The 20,728-nt window shown below is 40.5% G+C and overlaps 1 pseudogene; it reads left to right on the top strand.

Annotated features, from left to right (window-relative positions):
- The first annotated feature begins 1,505 nt into the window (after positions 1-1,505).
- Positions 1,506-20,522, top strand: LOC120528953 (annotated as a pseudogene).
- The last annotated feature ends 206 nt before the right edge of the window (positions 20,523-20,728 follow it).

The raw sequence follows: 20,728 nt of genomic DNA on the forward strand, positions 1-20,728 counted from the left end.
CTTTTCTCACAACTCAAAGCTCTTCTACAAAGTGAGTGGGGAGCCACTTCAACCACCACTGATGTGCAGCATCCACCTGATGATGTGACAGCAGCCATTTCTGTGCCAGTATGCTCACCACACATGAGCTATTAGAAGGTGAAGTGGTGAGAGAAACAGTTAGCTAATGAGAGACAGGGGACGATTAGGGGGACACAATGATAAGGCCTTGGAGAGCAATTTAGCCAAGACATCTTCATGGAGGACACACAGGGATCTTTAATAACCACAGAGAGTCAGGACTTCGGTTTTACGTTTCATCTGAAGGACAGCACCATTTAACAGCACAGTGTCCTCGTCACTACACTGGGGCATTGGGATCCACATTCAGACCACTGGGTAAGCCCCCTATTGGCCTCACCAACACCTCATCCAGCAGACACGCAAGCTTTTCCTAGATGGTCTCCAATCCAAGTTCTGGCCAGGCCTGAATATGCATAGGTTGAGGTAGATGACCTGATCTGAAGTGCATGTGGTGTGTCTGCTGGCTACAGAAGAGCAAGGGCGGCAGAAGTAAGACCCCCTTGGTTTTGAACTAGCATGAAACCAAATGTTATACGAGCCTTCATTTGTCTCAGAGACATCTGTACATTTGTTAGTGCTGGTGACAGCGAGACCCAGTGTGAGACACTGAGAAGTGACAGGCTGGAGGAGTCACTCTTATGTACTTAAGTGGAATGAGTCTGAGGTGGGCTATTACAGCAGGACTGGCATGAGGGCATCATTTATACCCAATCGTGTGACTAGGATCTGTGTGTGTTAATCGTAGGGTGCAGGAGTAGACGAGCCTGTTCAACAGACTTGATTACGTCTCACAAATCCTGAGATAAAACGACTTGAATAACCAAGAAAATCTAAAAAACTGTGAAGGAGCCGAGAGCGGCGAGTGCCTGCTGTGTGTTACGTGTCTGTCTCTCTGTCTGTCTGTTATCAGTTTTTAAAATGTTTCCATATTTTTAATATCGTTGTGTTTATTAATGTATCATATTTTTCTGTTTCTTAAACTGCGTGGCTTTCAGTTGGGGTCTTTAATGAATAATCTGATAAATTCCTGGCATGGACAAAGAAAAACACAAAAATTCATTATTGATAAGCAGAAGATGAGAACTTATTATGGGGTGGATAATTTGTTTAATAAAGAGGACTAATATGGAGTCTGATGTGGACTTCAGTGTGTAATAAATAAATAAGAATACTGACGTGAATGACACTTTAGCAGACCCCCTGTGACAGGTCATCTCTTCTGTCACTTGGTGGTCTTCACTCTCTGAGCTCCTGTCTCACATTAACTGTTCACCCTCAGTGTCTCCTCAGATGTTCTCTCTGTGAGCTCTCAGCTATCTCTTTAATCTCCTCCTCCTCCTCCTCCTCACTGATCTCAGACAAACTTTCACTTTCATTTCTTCTCAAGTCACTTCCTTGTCTGTCTGACTGATTCTCTCTGCCTGCCTCTCCTCAGACTGACGATGGCTGAAGCCCAGCTGTGTGGATTACAGGACGAGTTCACCTGCTCGGTGTGTCTGGACACCCTGACTGACCCCGTCACCATCACCTGTGGACATAATTTCTGTCTGAAGTGCCTCACGGACTGCTGGGATCAGAGCCAAGAGTGCAGCTGTCCTCAGTGCAGAGAAAACTTCACCAAGAGGCCTGCTCTGCGAAGAAATAATCTGCTGAATGAAGTCATCAAGAAATTAAAGAAGACGACACTCAGTTCTCCTCCCTCTCAGAATTATGCCGGCCCTGGAGATGTGGAGTGTGATTTCTGTACTGGTAAGAAGTTCAGAGCAGTGAAGTCCTGTCTCACCTGCATGGCCTCCTACTGTCAGACTCACCTGCAGGCTCACTATGAAGGAGATGCCCTGAAGCACCACAAGCTGGTTGATCCTGATAGAAATCTGAAGGAGAAACTCTGTGAGAAACATCAGAAAAGTCTGGAGATATTCTGTAAAACTGATGCTTCCTGTATCTGCATGATGTGTGTGGTGACCGGACATAATGGGCATAAAATGGTTGAGCTGGAGACAGAAAGAAAAGAAAAGCAGGTGAGTGAAGTTTAGTGTTTAATGGAAACTGTTTGAATAACTTTGAGTTAAGGAATTTGTACATTTAATGTGACAGAGAAATCTATTAATCTACATTAAAACTCGATTATCTGTCACTTGATTAACTGTCAGGACTAACTAACAAAAACCCAACCTTCTGCACGCCAGCGTCTCCCGATTACTACTGCGAGTAATGCACATTAGAACAACAGAAATCCCAGTGTCCGTTACGTACCTTCAGCTTTAATAGCGGTTTGTAGCTTTTCTCTTTTGTTATAATTAAACTAAACTACTAAACATTGTTATGACCTATCAACATATGTGTGTGCTGTTTGAACTTATTAAACGTTTACGAAACAGCAACAGCTCTTCAAGTATTGCTTCAATGACGGAGTAGGAAGGCCAACAGTGAACGATATAAAGCGTGATGCTGAAATAATTGAAAAATGTGCTGAAAATGGAAACCAGTGACGGTAATGTTATTCTGTATTAATGTTAATGGTCTTCTGCATTGTAATTTTCTTTATATATTCTGTTATATCAGGTTGTATTAATATATTGTGGCGTGCAGGCAGCTTGTGATGCTCAGTATGGGGGCAGAAAGGGCAGAAAGCTGTAAGTGATGGGACTGGCTGAGGGGCTTCTGTTCTGTGAGGGGCGGACAGGAGAAGTGAGGAGAGAAGGGAAGGTGAGGAGCAGGGAGTCAGGAGACAATAAGCAGGAGTGTTTGTGGTATCAGAAATACACAACGAGAGTGGCAGGAGATGAACTGATTGGTAGTGAAAGCTTTCTTTGATTGTTTAGGAGGTGAGCTCTGTAAGCCAAATAACGGAGTGTAAGACAGGACACCTCTTGTGAGGGAACGAAGACTCCACGTAAAACGTAAAAAACTCCAGGACCTCTGAGTTGTTTTTGTTTATCACGCTGGTCATTACAGTATTATATAAATTAATTCATTTTGTTAATATTGTTTTTTATGACTGTTCGCTAACTTATCTGCTGTATTTCATTTTTAAAGTAGCTGCTCTGTTATCCGTCTTTTCTCTTATTCGTCACATCCTCGGTCCTGACCCCTGACTGATAATCGAGGTTTTACTGGACCTTATAAACCTGATGTTTCAAGTTCAGAGCATTGGCTGCTGGAGTCCATCCTGGTGAGACTGGTGCAACTCATGAAACAGCTCAGGTTGAGATCCCCAAGATGGCCCACAAACACCCGAGTTCTCTCCTCACAGCCAGCTGAGTTTCTTTCTGCTCTGATCAGTTTCTCTTTTGAGTTTCTAAGGCAGTGGGAGGCCAACTATAGCCTGCTGTCTAGAAATGTCCACTGGCAGGTGCGGCGTCCGTGGGCTACGTGTAGAAATGTCTGACATTCGGACCCTCCTGAGGTGTTCTTAACAAGATGATGTTACAGTTGGCTGATGTAAGCGTAGTAAGTGAGCACACAATGTCATCCTAAACGTAATTCAATAGAAGGTCTGACACGTCAATAGACACACTCTGTACTGCTGACACTTACACGCTGAGTGTGTTTAGCTGCACGTCTGCCTTTGTGGTGTTTGTCCATTTTTAAAGAATCAGAGTTTGCATTTGGCTGATCTCAGGGCTGTTTAAGAGACACATTATTGTCACATGTCAATCTGTATTGTACTCAGAGTTAAGTCTACGATTCTTACAATAAGTTCAGCTCAGTAATATCAATATACTATTGCTGTGTAGATTTTCTGTTTTAATGATATAACTCATCAGGCTCCTCATTAGTGATTAGACATCATGTTATTTAGTGGAACAGTAAGGACATTTTAAATGTCAAACCCCTGAGTGATAATCAACAACAACAACAACATTTATTTATATAGCACATTTTCATACAAACAGTAGCTCAAATTGCTTTACATAATGAAGAATAGAAAAATAAAAGATACAGTAAGAAAAAAAATTAAGTCAACATTAATTAACATAGAATAAGAGTAAGGTCCAATGGCCAGGGTGGACAGAAAAAACAAAAAAAAAAAAAACTCCAGACGGCTGGAGAAAAAAAAAATCTGTAGGGATTCCAGACCATGAGACCGCCCAGTTCCCTCTGGGAATTCTACCTAACATAAATGAAACGGTCCTCTTTGGATTTAGGCTTTTCATGGAAGGACTTCATGATGATGGTCACGTAGACTTCTGCCTTTTATTCCATCCATCATTGTTGGAGCATCATGATGCTTTGAAAAGGTGGTGTTGGTGCAAGTTTGGATTGAAAAGTCAGAAATATGTAGTTTGTCTAATTCGTGTTGCCATCAGGAAAAAGTTGTGTTTCTTCCCAATGAAGAGACCTCTCCATGAGAATGAAAAGATTTGTGGTTTGGTGAAAGTGAAATCCACGTACGCAGTCACGCTTGGGTCACAGAGTAGCACAGATACACAGGAGATTTTAGAGACAAGCGTTATTCAGACATTTCAAACAAACATAAGTCAGGAGTAAATCAAGCTCTGTGTGTAGTCGGAGGGACAGTTCTGTCTCTCAATTAGAAGAATAGAAAATCTTCCTGTTCATGGAATTGGGACCACCAGAGGAGCAGAGGATGTCTGGGGTAGAAGAGAAACAATGCAGTGAGATAAAAGGACAGGTGCTGTACAGGATTTTAAATGTTTGAAGTGCCGCATGAACCAAACCTGCAGGTGGGTGAGCGAAGTGAGCAGTGGGCAGAGCTCCCTAGGTTTATTAAAATAATAATCCATCACCTAAACAAAACACCTGAGGTAAGAAATATACAAAAATATTATTTCTGAGAAAGAATTTAGAATTTCTTTAAGTTGCCATCTTCCTGAATTCAACAGAATCGTTTGTGTATTTCAGTATCTTACTTGACTCCAGAAAATGACAACGGAAGACAACGTCCTCAAATGTCTGACTCAGGATATCAAATGGCCTTGTAGATCCTATAATAACTGACATGACGTATTTAAGTCTTCCTGGCCTTTCACCAGTTTCTTTACTTTACACTCCAGTTAGTTCTTATTACCATTGGTGTTGTGTGAATTTCACATTTCCCAGTTTGTCGATGTCATGTCTTCTAAACGTTAATAAATAACTCACACACCAGTGTGCCTTCAAACTGTCTTCTGTATTTGACGTACTCTTCAAACCCAAACTCAATCTTACATCAATTAAATTAAACCTTTCTTTTAATCTTTATTGTCATTCCTGTTTGTTAAATCAAATCTGAGTTGTGTCATGAAATGTCAAACAAATGTGTTGTGAAAATATCAGGAGACAGAAAGAGAAAAAGAAATCACAAAGTGAACTTGAATTCTGATCTGACCACGCGTGTCCTCTTGTGTGTCCAAACAGAAACAGTTGGGGGTGACACTGAGTGACATCAAGAAGAGGCTTGAGGGAGAGAGAAGACAATGAAGGAGATGAGGAGGGCGATAGATGATATGAAGGTGAGTTGAATAGGAAGACAACACTTCATATCAAATAGAGGAGAAATAAATGAGAACTTGAAGAGCACCAGAGCTTCACTGGTGATGATGAGTAGGGACATGAGAAGGGAGAGTTAGAGAAGACGTGCTGTGGTGTCCTTCATGGCCTTTCACTGTTGACAGAATCCCAGGTGTTACTCAGTGGAGACTCAGACAGCATCACGCTAAAGTCCTCTGATATTCCATCAGCTGCTTAAAGGAAACTTAACTCAACTGACAGAAACTCACACTGAAGGTCGACGCTGATGTTCTGAATTAGATCAGCGGACACAACGTCCTTTAATGGTCTCAGTTGTTTTTATTTTAAAAATAGCATTGAATACAATCAAGTTCAACTTATGCAACAAATTAATTTCAAAGTCAAATTAAATTATAATAAAAAAAATTAGAAAGTTAAAACAGAAATCCACACAAACAGAAAAAAATGCAAAAAATAAAAACTGCCAAACAGGATTCACACTTCAACCCAGAAAAAGAGAGAAGAGCCGAGAGCTGGTCCAAAATTTATAATAATTTAGGAAAATAAATAAATAAATGGGCATAATTTCCTTTTCCCTTGCTATGGTTGTTTATTTTAAAGTTTTATTAATCACATCTTGCCATATTTTTAAAAAGGTTTTGAAAAGATCTTCTAAGTGCGCATTTGTTTGTTTTTAATGTCAAACATCAGTGACCCAGTGACTTATCACAGGTGGGCTGGAGGTCTTCAAGTTCAGCAGGACAAGTCCACGAGCTCACAATGTGGTAAAGGCAGTTACAGTCAATGTGTCCTCCTCCACTTTAGGCCCCTCTGGTAGCCCACCAACCACAGCTGTTAATGAGTTAGGAGTGATTGTGACCCCACAGCTGTCTGATGAAATATTCAAACATTTTGGACCTAAATGATGTTACTTAGTTGTCCTCCCAAAACATGTGGCCCAGTGAGGCTGGAGTTCGATTGCCACACTCGCTGATTTGTTTCTTGCCCAATTTTAAATGAGATAAATGTGATCGATGAAAGAGTCAAAGTCAGATGGTTGAATACTTCAAACATATGGAGCTGGAGTGTATTCTGTGCATGACTGACTTCAACTCTTTTTCTGAGATATTCATTAAAAGGTCCTTTTCCCATCCTAGGAACCTTAAAAGGGAGATTCGTTGAAATTTTTTATATGTTGCTGAGATGCTGTCTTAGTCCTCAAGATTGATCAGGATTTCTTCTGGAAAGGAAATAGGTGAGAGGTGTGGAAAGTTGGGTAGGTTTTTTAGGTAGATTTTTGTTTTCTGTGGCTTTTGTAAACTTTGCTAATAATAGTGGAGCTAACTTAGTTGAAAATGTCTTTATGAAATTCCACTGGTTGCCATCAGGGCCTGTTGTTTTCCCTCTTTGGAGTGATTTTACGACATCCAGTAGTTCTGAGAGTGTCAGAGGTTTGTGTTTGTGTTACTTAAAAAAAACTCCTGAGATTGTGTCTCATCTTCTTTAAACTGAGTAGAATATAAAGACGTATAGTACTTGCTAAATGTGTGACTTATATTATTAGGCTTCATTACTTTATCTCTAGTTGCACTGGTAATTTCTGTTACTGAGTTGCAAACTTCCTGCTTGTGTATTGCTAAGCTAAAGTCTTATTAACCCTCTCTCCATGTTCAACGTAATAATTTTGTGATTTAATGATGAGTTGTTCAGGTTCTTTTGTTATCAAGATGTTATGTTCTAATTTGAGAGCCTGTCTTTTCCTGTAAAATACCTCATTTGGAGATGGGATATTCTTGATTTATTCTAAAGATTGTAATGGTCTTCTCTTCTACATTCTTGAATTTCTCTCTTTTATTAGACTCCACAACTTAAGGATCTCCACTGTTTGACTGAGTGAAGACTTTATATAACGTACACCTCCAAATGTTTTACTTCAGCTTTAATATTTTATCACAAAGGACAGTAAGGTTGTCCAATGGTGGCATCTGCTGAATCTTAGATCAACTTTCCTCCATTTACTTTCCATGTGGAGTTTACCCTTCTTCCAGTATCTCAATGGGTTTCCTCCAGTTATTCCAGATCTTCCACCACATCCTTACATTTCAGTTTGGTTAATTGGCAGAAACCCCAAATTGGCTTCCATTGTGATAACTAGTGTAGCTCTGACCCTGAAATGAGCTAGCAGACTGTCTATGGTAGCATAATGTCCGATGCCCAGTTCTACCAGGATTCATTTATGTGAAAGTTCTCATTCAGCAGACACAGAACACGCACATTTCTGTGCCCAGACAGACCAAACTTATCCAAACTAATTCATTTAACACAGACTCACATTAAACAGACCAACACCATCATGTGTACTAAAGTACTAAACTCAGCTGGTTCAGACAGGGCGTGTGTCTTTACTTCAATGAAAGTAGTCAGGCACAATCTGTCACTCAGCACTTTGTAGTCCAATCCAGACACAGAGGTGACATCTGAAGAAGTACAAGTGAAGGAGAGCCAACCTCACAGACTGACCTTCACTTCGGTTTATGTTTCTACACTCATTTGCTTTTGTTTTTCCTCCTAGTATTTTTGCTTATTGCTGATGCATGGAATCCCCTCTCTACACCCGTGATGACTGTGACATTTTTCAGCCAGGATTCCTTCCACTAGATGTTGTTCAAAGTCTTGTTTCATGTCTTTTTTGTTTATTTATTAATGTTAATGTTGATTTGGTTGAGTATCTGCTTTATTCTTTGTATTTGATTTTGTCTATAAGCTGCCTTTGTTATGTTCCATGTGGTTTGTGTGTCGCTGACCAAGAGGTGGACCCTCTGCCAAACACCACCAGGAGCTTCCCTTCCCTTCATTGTGAATGTGCAATGCAAGTTTGTCAAGTTCTTCTGTTCTTTTAGCTGTGCCTTATGCTTTTGTGATTTTCTGGATTTGTCAGCCTGTGTTTGTTTTTCTATCTAATTTCCTCAGTCTTATGTGTGGCATAGGCTGAACTTCTGATTAATTTGTCACTACTGCTCCTCAGCGTTTTACAAAGTCTTCAAATTTTTCTGCAGTACTGGTGGTCTGATCCAAACTATTATAATTGTTCACTTTGAACTGGACACATGTGACAATGACAACTGGATCCTTCTTTCCTTTCTCTAGCCAGGAGCCTATCCACCCAACCAGGGAGGTTTTCCACATGTGCACCAAAAGGCAAAACAGCATATGAGGCTCTCTGTATCTGGTGTAAAGCTTCATCTAAATTCCCTAATAATAAATCTCATATTATTATTTCTTCCTCATTCTAGTGGCTGGTTAGGAGGTGACCTTTTAGGGCTTCTCATCCTCACCTTCTATTGTAGAGTTATGTGAGTCACTGTCCAGATGTGCAAAGTTCTCAAAACAGCAGAACACCTCCAGCTTTGGGGATGGAGATCCTGGACAGCCGGCACCTTTTACCTCAGATTTACTTCCCACATAGAACACCACACCAGGAGTCATCATACAAGTATGATCCATTGTTAAAATTAAAAATTCATTAGTAATAATGCAAAGTTCCTAAACGAAGTAGAAATACATCAAACATGGAAATGAAGACTCCAACTCTGAGATTTTCAATAAAAAATATTCAATATTTCAAGAAGTTAAATATGCAAAGAGTTCATGAAATTAAAAGAAATCTGAAGCCCCTTGAACAACAACTAGACCCTCTTGTTTAATATCTCCATCTCACAGGTTTGACATGGTGACATCACACAACCCAAACTAGAAAAAAATTAAAATACAAAAGTCTCTGTTCCATAAATACTTTTATTTTAACACATACCTTCTGACATACAAATTAACTCCTCTTTACAAATACTTCTTCTTCTTCTTCTTCTTCTTCTTCTTCTTCTTCTTCTTCTTCTTCTTCTTCTTCTTCCTGAAGTGTGTTGTCCTACTCCACTCCTAACCTCATTGCTGAGCAGGAGATTAAAGGCAGACGTTTATATAAGCTCTCAGGTCAAATGGAGTCCTCACAATACAGTAGAGGTGTCCCCAGCAGCTCCTGCCAATGGCTCTTAAGATCCTTCACAAGGATGCCTTTCATGACTACGTATCTCATAAAGTCCTGCAGTTTCCTTAAAAGCAGCATCAGCAGAGTGATGATGTTACTCAGCATAATGGAGGGAACATATTGAATGGGAGTCAGTCTGCAACTGACCTTCCTTCTGCAGATAAGGTACCACCAGTCACTCCAGCCAATTCAAACTGTCCTTCAAAACATCAAAATAACAACACATGTGCCTCATGATTGGTTATTCTTATCAGGTGACTCAATTCTAAATCTTTATGCTATTTATTCAGATGTCTGTGGTAAGAGAGGTGGAAGAAAATGAGAAGAGCTTCACTGCTCTGATACGGTGCATTGAGGAAGCCCACAGGAAACTGACTGAGAGGATCAGAGAACAAGAAAAGAGAGAAACGGAGACAGCTGAAGGAGTCATAGAGCAATTGGAGAAGGAGATTGAGGAGCTTAAGAGGAGAAAAGATGAGCTGAAGGAGCTTTCAGAGACCAAGGACCATCTCCACTTCCTGCAGGTGAGAGCGACACTTCACAGGGAGTCTGATCAGACTGGGGTGTGTGGGACCTGAGAACATTTAGAGAGAAATTTAAAAGATGTGAGGAGTTTGTACAACATGACAAGAACAGGCCATTCAGCCCAGCATGGATTGTCTTTTCATATTTCCTTAACATTTCATATTCTTTGTACAAATATCTCAAAGTTGATAACTTCATGTGCATGACAGACAGATAAATCTACAGCTCTCTGTGTGAAAATGTGTATTGTTTAGGCAGTGTAAAAGATGACATCTAATAAAGGATGGTGCCAACTCTTCTGCCAGGCCACCTCCTGATGTCTCCATTCTTAAACTGATGAAATTCAAATCCTTCAGCATTTCCTCACAGCTCAGACCCCACAGTCCAGTCTCGTCTCTCGTCTCTCATCTTTCTCATGTGCTTTAATCTCACACTCCACACAATACTCCTGATGTCGACTGTGTTTCACAGACATTATCGAGATTCTCTTCTTGATTTACACTCCACACATGGTGCTCGCTAAATAACTCAGCTTGCCGTAGCTTTCTCTCTTTTGTATGGTTGATGATGATGATGAAAATGATGATGGTGATGAAGAATCAAAGGCTCCTAGAATTTCCTCACAAGTCACACTTATGAGCTGCAGACCTCCAATTGAATAATCATACATATTAAATAGCTTTCTCCCTACATGTGTTATTCTTTATATTTAATTTAATTTAATTAAGTTTGTCTCAGAACCTTATAAAGCTTTTTTGTTTGTGTGCCAAGTCAATTCTGGACCCACATGCCCCCTCAGTCCCTTTATCTTCACTCTCCTCTCATGGAGTCCTGTGTGAAAAGCTCATTGATAGTTAATGTTGATAATCTCTGATGCTCCACTACACTCCACCAAATATTCTCTCATAAATAACCAACAAGTCAATGACAGACGTTCTCACCATCTAAACCCATGCTGACTGCCCACCACACTGATCCTTAATTCAGTAGAGCCCCCTCTTATCAGCATTACTTACTTTTTAATGTCTCCTTTCTCAAATCTCGTCCCCTCTTCTCTCCTGATGCAGACTTTCTCCTCTCGCTGTGTCCTTCCTGCTGTTGGAGACTCGCTGAGCTTCACTGTCACCGCTGATTTCTCATCTGATTACCTGAGAAAGGAGCTGTCAGGTCTGACAAAGAGTGTTGAGAAGATCAGCCAGTGGGACATCATGACAAGGACTCCATCAGGTACAGCGTCTGGTGACATTGTGTTTGTTATTGAAGTCCATTAGGAGGACCAGAGTGACAATAAGAGGACACTGAAGAAGGCTTGCTCTTTAACATTTATCTGCCATCCTTTGCAGTTTATTATTTTTTACTATATAGTGCCTTTCACTTTAATTAGCTGAGTGATAACAAACTCTCTAAATAATCAGCTGTGTTTAATCAGATGTTTTAAAATTTTAATTTGAAATGTTATACTCTTTATACTTTTTCCAGTATTCTCTTAAAAAGTCCTTTCTTCACTTAACTTTGGGATTCTTTTTATTTCCTTTGCTTTCCTCACCTTAAGATTAATGAACAGAAATGTGTTTTAAATGGCTAAGCCGGCTCAGAGCACAAATGAATTGTTTATTTGAGAACAGAGAAGACGTTAATGGAATCAAATTGAGCTCAGCGTCAGTGCTTTATAACATCAGAACATCTCAATCTGCTCCTGCTATCTTCGCTGTCCATTACATTCTGCTGGATGGAGTCCACGTTTAAAGTTCACGTTCATCCATTTTCAGCTGTGCTCCACCTGGGCTCTCGTGTTTTATATTCCTGCTGTTGTTTGCTCAGAAGTCGTGTCTCCCACAGACATTTAAAAGGAGTTTACACATCAAAAGCATTTCATTTGATTTATTTTGGTGGTGAAGATAAGCAAATTGGAGGACTGCGTCAGAACTCTGACTACTTGAGGACCACCTGAACATTTCAGTGAGTGCGGCCTCAGAGTAAAACACACTTTATAAATTATGAATTACGTACATTTACACATAAAGACAGCGATTTGTTTAAACACAAACTAAGGTCAAGCAGCCAAGAGCACAGGGTCCATCACAGCCGTCCACCACATTAAACATTTACTGTATATGTGTATTGTGAAAATAAGCAGAGAGAGTGGGCACAAAGAGTTGGGGTACCACCCTGAAATACCCCATTTAATGATGAAGATGAAATAAAAAGCACGAAGATGGAGCACAATGATGACGTCTGCTGCAATCAAAGGCTGTCAAGTTAAAGTCACTTGTGACTCGGAGCTCCGTCTTCCTCAGTCACAGATCTGTAATGAACACCCACTTCTGGTGACATTTTATAGTGGTGTCACTGAAGAGGCGGAGCTTAATTAGTGGCTGTGGAAGTGACGTCACTCGTCTTGTGGGCTGTGAACTCATTGAAGTGATGACATTAGCAGGAGCAGCACCCTCTCGACTCAGGGTGGGAGTTCTTAAGTGGATGGAGCTCTGAAGATGTGAAGAACTTTACCTGCTTGTTAATATGTATAAAATACAGAATATTTATAACATTGTATGTCAGGGCAAACACCAAGACATTGAGTTTAAGGGACCTTCTGTAGGCCTCCGTGATCAAATTTTGGTGAGGCAAAGATCAGAGCCAAGGGATAAAGCCATTTGTAAATCTTTGAGTGTTACCAGTAGCACAGCGGCCTCAAGAATTGGGGAATGGAAAATGTTTGGAAACACCAGGACACTTTCTAGAAATGGCCAGTCTGAGTAACTGGGAAGGAATGGCCTTGGCCAGGGAGGTGACCAAGAACCTAATGGTCACTACAACAGAACTTCAGACATCCTCTGCTGAAATGAGAGAAACTGTTTGATAGAACGGCCATCTTAGCAGCACTCCACAAATCAAACGTTTATGGTGGAGTGGCCAAGGAGAAGATACTCTCAAGTAAAAGACAAATGACAGCCTGAGAGCATCACGGGAAAGATACAAAGATTTAATGAGGCAAACATTGAACTCGTTACACAGAAGACCAAGCAGGATGTCTGGAGAGGACCAGACGCTGCTCACCACCTGCCTAATGCCATCTCTACAGTGAAGATGGTGGTGACAGCATCAGGCTATGGGGACAGAGTGACAGGTCAGAACTGAGGGGAGGAGAAGTGCAGTCAAATATAAAGAGGACTTCAAAGAAAACTTGTGACCTCAGACTGGGCGATGGATCAACAACCTGAAGACAACAGCCAAGACAACACTGGAGTGGCTTTGTGACAAGTCTGAGTGTCCTTGAGTGACCAGACTGAGACCCCACAGAACAGGAGACACCTGAAGATGGCAGTTCACAGACGCTTACCTTGAAATCTAACAGAGTTTGAGAGGATCTGCCAGGAAGAATGGGATCAACTGTTCAAATCCAGGGGCCTCATGTATAACACCGTGCGTCGAACTCGCACTATAACATGGCGAAAGCAAGAAAGCTGAAATGTGCTTATGCACAGAAAAATCCAGATGCAGGAATCTGTGCGTACTCCAACTTCCACGTTCTTCCGCTACATAAATCCCGACCAGCGTGAAAACTAACGCTCATGCACACGCATTATGTAACGCCCCAAATCCTCCCAGAATTACGCCTATTTGAATATGCAAATCAATATAAATCGCCCTTAAGCGCAGCCTTCTGTGAAAAGACATTGGGAAAAGCACGGGGGAAAATATAAGAATTTCAGCGAATACCAAGTGGAGGCAAAGGAAAAACATACTATTTGTTCAAATAAACCGTAGTATAATCAACAAAAGGAAGTTGATCGAGTGACATAGCGTGTTGGTGAAACTTGAAAGCTCACATTCACAAAATCGCACAGTGCCGGAAATAAAAAAGAAGTCACATATCAAAGTTGCCGTGGAAAGCCGAGTTGTAAGCCCACTTTCTGAGTGTCATATGAAAGCTTATTAGGGTACAGAGAAAAAAGGCACACGGTGGGGAAAAAGCACGAAATGTCCACTTCAATCTCAACATTTCCACTTTAATCACGTAGTTTATTTTGTCATTAAAGTAGAACATCATAAACTTCATCTTAAAATCGTTTAATTAACCAGTTTCTCAAATCACATCGTAATTAAAGTAGCACGTTAAATGCTTTGTTTTGTATTTGATCTTCTATGTGCTCTGTGTGTGTGAATCACTACTTGCTTCTTAAACCGGCTCTCTTCCTCCGACTGGACACAGAGTCCATTACATTGTGATATTACAGTTCTCTGAATAACTAAAATACTGAGATGTATACGTGATGTCATTTTCATGATGATTGGAGTTAAAGCACGTTATTAAACATGGGTTTCACTTCGATGAAATAATTTATTGCAGCAGTACAATCAGGGAGGCTCTAGGCTTGTGGTGGCACTGGGCAGAGGAAGAATCGGTGGCTCCTTCGCCCGCTCGTCAGTAAGGTAACTTATGCACAGTGGATGGCTGCATAGCCGCCTTGTGCTCATGACAAGCATTTAACTTTTGTCGATATTTGTCGCTGTGTTTTTAGCTGTGTTGTTATTTTCTCTTTCTGTTTTATATTCAATATATATTGGCGTGGCTGCCCCAAGAGTCCTTGCTTTTCTTTCCCCAAGTAACTGATCGCCATACAATCAGCTCTGTAATAGAAGTTAAGCCATCTGTAAGCTTAGCGCCGATTCTTCAAAACGTTTAAAGAACATTGAAATATCTTCGTAGTACATGTTTAATTATTCTATCCTTCCCGACACTCCCAGTGAAGAATATTGATTATTTAAATGAAGTTAAAGTTTTATCTGTATAATTTAATAAACATATTTTGCTGAATTTCACCTTATAAATGATATCGTTTCTGTTTCTGAACCGTGAGGTCCGTGCAGGAAAGGCTTTAAAACATTTTGCAGTGGCTGAGACAGCGTGTCCTTGAAGCTGTATACCGATAATTCCCTTTCCGATCAGCTGCTGCTGTGATTCACACTCAGATACAGTGATATAAATTCTCCGAGTCGTGCAGTGAGAGAAATATTGAAAAAGATGATCCGCTGTGGCAACTCCTAACAAGAGGAGCTGAAAGAAGAAGAAGAAGAAGTGAGAGTAACAACGCTAAAGCAGTTATGGTATTTGGAATACTATGGCTGTTCCCTCTACCATTATATTGTTACGAGTTAATTACATTCAGATGCATTACACTAATAAACAATATGCGGTTAGTTTCAGTGTATTTATAAAGCCGCGTCAGGAAAATAAGTTGTAACCACACAGGAACAGTAGCACTGCTTTGACGCTGGGTGCCGCCAGTCTGCAAAACCGAGCGGAGAACTTGCGTACGACAAGGTATGAGGTACCGTGGAAAAGTGCATGGATTTACGCCAAGTGTAGATTTTATACATCGCGATTTGAACGTGGAAAAGTTCTTACACAACATTTCTGTGCGTACGCACCGTTTATACGGCCCCAGGAGTGTAAAGCTTGAAGTGACTATTAGTCATGAAGACCACCAAAGGGTCTTCCACAAAGACCTGAATTAAGTGTCTGAATACTTCTAGGAAGGAGAAGTTTCAGTTTTGATTTGTAATAAATGTGCAGACCTTCCTGAAGAACTGTGCTCACTTTGTCATTATGGGTTACTGACTGTAGACTGATGAGCACAGAACGCACTGAACAAAATTCCCTGCTTTATGCTTAACCTCGGCAAGACACGCCCCACAAGACTACTGCGCATGCACAGCGTTTTGTTCCTGAATTGGAACGCGCTCACAGTCTCTTCCTGCTTGTTTGCGTTTTTCAAGTTACAGTTTGCTGTTACCTTTTGTAACTGTGTGTTGTGTGTTACTGACAAAGTAAGTCATTTCCTTTTTTTGCAGCGTTCACTGTAACTTAACATCTTAGTTAAAGTTGCATCTTATGTTGACGGTCAGTGAAAGTATAGAAAAGCACTATTATGGTATGTTTGCTGTTTGCGAATGAACATATTGTTAAGTCTGTGCATTGTTGACCTTAGGGGAGAGATGCGCTGTATTTTACTTCATTCCAAGACGTTAAAATGTGTTGATTCTTGCAGTATTAAACGTAAAGGTTTTTTTTTAAACGAATGCCGTCTTGAATGGAGGACTATTTCGGACAAAATTAAATAAATAAATAAATAGATAGATAGATAGATAGATAAATAAATGCGCAAATAAATGAAAGTACTGTGAAATGTGAGCATAAATAAATAAATGTGTCAGGAAATATGTTTTTTGTTGCTTATTTATTTAATTTTGTCCGTAACATTCCTCCAAACCATCATGAAATACGACTTGAAATAAAACTTTCACTCGTCAAAGTTGAGATGGTGGGCTCTAACACCCCCTCTAGTTATTGATTGGTGAATCGATAGCACAAGAATTAATTATAAAAATGCTTACTACTGCCGATGAAATGGATTCTGCCGAAGATATTGCGTATATCAGAAAGAGAATTGAAGATTTATCGGAAGAAATTGAAATGGTGTTACGTTTGCCAGTGATCAGAGTTGTAAAGTTGTTTGAAAAAGTAGCTGTGAATCTGCACCTGACTTTATACTCGTAAAACAAGGGTCAGATACTCAGTTCAGAATATTAGTTGGCGCTGCTTTGGGGATTCCATGTCAAAGTACCTAAACTAATAGAGCCGGTGCAGCTTACCGTATATCAAACTGGCTCATTCGCCTTGTGATCGTCTTCTCCGATACACCATATAGATCTGCAATCTGTCGTACTTTAAACCGCAATACGTATTATCTTCGGCAGCATCCATTTCATCGGCAGTAGTGTTACCTGGTCAGGTTTCAAAATGAAAATATAACTGTTTTTTTATTAATAAGGTTTATTGAAAGAATTGGGATACAAGTTGTGGGGGTTGGGTAAAGTCGGGTCGCCGGATTGGCGAAGGAAAAAAAGGAGAAGGAGTGGCATGAAAGAGAGACTGTTGAGGCAGCACACCGAAACAAGAAAGAAAAGAGTTCGTTGCCAGAAAGAGTCGCAGTTGAGGCAGCACGCCGAAACAAGACGTAAAGAAGAGTTGCAGAAAGAGAGGCGCTGTTGGGTCAAAATCTCTGAAACAAGACAGAAAGTGAAAAGAGAGGCGCTGTTGAGGCAAAACGCCGAAGAAAGACGGAAAGACAGATAAAGGAACTAACGTAAGCACACGGCTAAAATATCAAAGGGAAACCCGGTCTGGCCGGACGAAAATGCAGAAATGGAGATCAGTGAGTAAAGAGGGTGTTTGAGAAAGAGGGAGACGGAAGCATAAAGGAGGTACCCGAGTATAATGAGGATGATATCAAACAAGGTCGGTCTTTATTTTATTTTGTTTTGTTTGTTTAAAGCTGCTTGAATAAACGTTCAAGTGAAGGGGCCAGTTTTTGTTTGGTTTGTGTGGCCACTACGCACCCGAGCTATGGCTGGGGCCCCCAACGGAGTGAGTAACATTTACTGACTGCGTAAATAAGTCCTGGGTGAGCTCACCAGTAGTTTCGGACACAATATATGTATTGTATAGATGTAAATAATTTAGCGTTTGTTTTATGTATTGTATGTATATATATATATATTTGTAAATACTTTAAGTTTTGGGAAAACTGTTTATGTTCAAATTAAGTAAAGAGTTTGGTTTTATAACATATCTGAGTAACAGTGCTTGGATCGGGCATTACGGGGTTTAAAGTGGGCTATAGTGAACCTGCCAACAATAGAGGTGGCGACACCATTATAAAGAGCTCAGGCCTTTGCCTACCGATAAAGGATTGGTGGTGCAAGGGGGTTACAGTACTAAACATTTTTCTAATTAATTCTCGTGCAATCAATTCAGCAATCAGTAACTAGAAGGTGTGTTAGAGCCCACCCTCTCAACTTTGACGAGTGAAAGTGACAGTTTTATTTCAAGTCGTATTTCATGATGGTTTGGAGGAACGTTACGGAAAAAATAAATAAATAAATAAATAAACAAGCAACAAAAAACATATTTCATGACATATTTATTTATGCTGTCATTTCGTGACAAATTTATTTATTCATGCTCACATTTCACAGCTCTTTTATTTATTTATTTATTTAGTTTTGTCTAAAATATTCCTCTATAGTCTTGGATGTTACGCTGTTCCTTTTATTCTTGTTAATAGTGCCACCTAATGGTTTGATTAAACAATACGTAAAGATGAGTGATGTTTAACTGTGCTCTTCATGAATACTGTGTAACTTTGACATTTAATTAGTTATGTGCATATATGTATTTCATTTGTATTTGTACTCTTATTGTATTCATTTATTTTTATTTAGATACCACACATACACTTACGTATACAAATCTATCAAAGTCCTTGAAGCGAGCTGGTGAAGGGTGTTATCTACTCTCTGCTGTAGCTGCGGTTCTTTCTAAATGAAGAATTAGGCCAGCAAGTGTACAATCAGCACAGTGACGTACAACTGTCTCTCACAGGCACATTAATCCATTTAAAATTAAATCAACAACACAGTAAAGTGTGCAGAAAGTGAGGGGGTCTCAATACTCTCTGACTCCCTATATATTTATTATTAATATGAATATTCATATCTACATTTGCCAGCCCTTGTATATTTTATAAATGTTTTATTTGAACTCCTCTGCATTTGTAATTCGTGTTTAAGAACTAAAGTAAGATCCCACAATGCCATCTTCACAGTTTCTATTCTTCTTCTCTTTTCTTTTTATTTTCAGCTCATGAAGCTCCAGTTTTCGCCCTCCAGCCTCCTGAACCTCAGAGCAGAGACGACTTTTTAAAATGTGAGTTTGTGTTTTGACTGAATGGATCATCACAATAAAAATCATTGAAGTTTTAATAGAGCAGGACAGGCTTAGGATATAAAAGTCTGAGTGTTGTGTGACTGAGGGGCTGAGAGTGATGGGGGTCCTGTGACTGGTGCATTATGGGATAGAGAGACTCAGGCAGTGAATCACCAAAGCCGTCTGTTGAACCCAAGATGAAGACTACAAGACCACCTCCACAGAGCTTCATGTTCCAGAGAGCACAGCTGCTAATATTCTCAAGATGTTTGAGGGTTCACAGGACTGTACCCACCTACCTGATGAGACCACCAGAGTAAAGCTGACCTCAGATTGAACAGAAGGAGAGTTTAAATGGAGGAGAAAATGCAGAGTGGTGTGGTGGTGAAGACTTTGGAGTTCAAACTCTGAGGTTGTGGGTTCAAATCCCACTACTGACACCACTGTGTGACCTCAGCAAGTCACTTCACCTGCCTGGGCTCTGATTGGACAAAGAAAAGAAAAGGAAACAATGGAATCTCAGATGACGGGAGTCAACTTGGATAAGAATGACAGTCAAATAATAAAAAGAGATGACAGGAAACACACTAAAGAAATAAAGAGAGACACAATGACAGATGGGAAAGGCACTATATAATAGATAGATTAAAAATAGTAAATACTGAATGCAGCTTTTATTGAAATAATTTATGTGGTTGTGACGTGTGACATTGGATTGATTTTAAATTAAAGAGGTGGACAGTGACGATAAAACATGTCATTTAATAAAGCCAGCGGTCAGTGTGGACAGTCCATCAGAACTCTGACCTCAATGGTGACCTTATGTTGTTTATCATAATTTCTGATGACTGAGATGACTTTCAAATGACTGACTTGCCTGCCTTTCTCTTTATTGTCTGTTGTTGTCATTTTATGATTTAATTTTTAATGCACTCAGATTCTGTCCAATCAGATGAGCTCTTTACTATTAGTGTCTCATCAGCGCAGATCCTGATTGGTTCTTGTTAATTGTCTGTGTTGTGTTCCGCCCCCAGTCCCATTACACACTCCCAGATTTCTTTACTCGTTTTCTTTTCTCTCCTTTCAGACTTCTGTCCCCTCACACTTGACATCAACACGGCAAACAGAGACCTCCGTCTGTCTGAAGGGAACAAGAAGGTGACACGTGAGGGGACAGAGACTGAATATCCTGATCATCCTGACAGATTTGACATCTGGCAACAAATTCTGTGCAGAGAGGCTCTGACTGGGACTCGCTGCTACTGGGAGGTGGAGTGCAGTGGAGACTTTGTGGGGATTGGAGTCGCATATAAAGGACTGGGCAGGAAAGGATGGGGAGGGGAGTGCAGCCTTAGATTCAACAACAAGTCCTGGTGTTTGTGGTGGTCTCATTCCCAGTACTCTGTGTGGCACAATAAACAGAAGACAGTAATCAGCGCCCCCTACAGCCCCACAATAGGTGTGTATCTGGACTGGCCTGCTGGCTCTCTGTCATTTTATAGCGTCTCACACACAATGACCCTCCTGCACAGGTTCAACACCTCCTTCACTGAGCCCCTCTATCCTGGGTTTGGGATTGGTCTTCACTCCAGTGTAACAATCAGCCATCTGACACCATGTGACCACTGACCAGTACCCTCCACCGGTCACTTGATGTCCCCACAAGCTCAGGTGTCTTTGTGTTTGCAGTTTGGGGTCAAAATTAATTTTCCACTATAGGTGGGGGGGCAGCACCTCTGTGAGTGAATTTGTGGATGAGAATGCGGGGCGAGTGCGGCTGTCATGGTCTCCATTATTATTGGGTCTAAGTAGCCAATCAGGTGTGTGTGTTATAGTGAGGGGCGGTGACACCTTAGACCTACAAATAC

This window comes from Polypterus senegalus, chromosome 4 (genome assembly GCF_016835505.1).
Source record: "Polypterus senegalus isolate Bchr_013 chromosome 4, ASM1683550v1, whole genome shotgun sequence".
NCBI classification, from domain to species: domain Eukaryota; kingdom Metazoa; phylum Chordata; class Cladistia; order Polypteriformes; family Polypteridae; genus Polypterus; species Polypterus senegalus.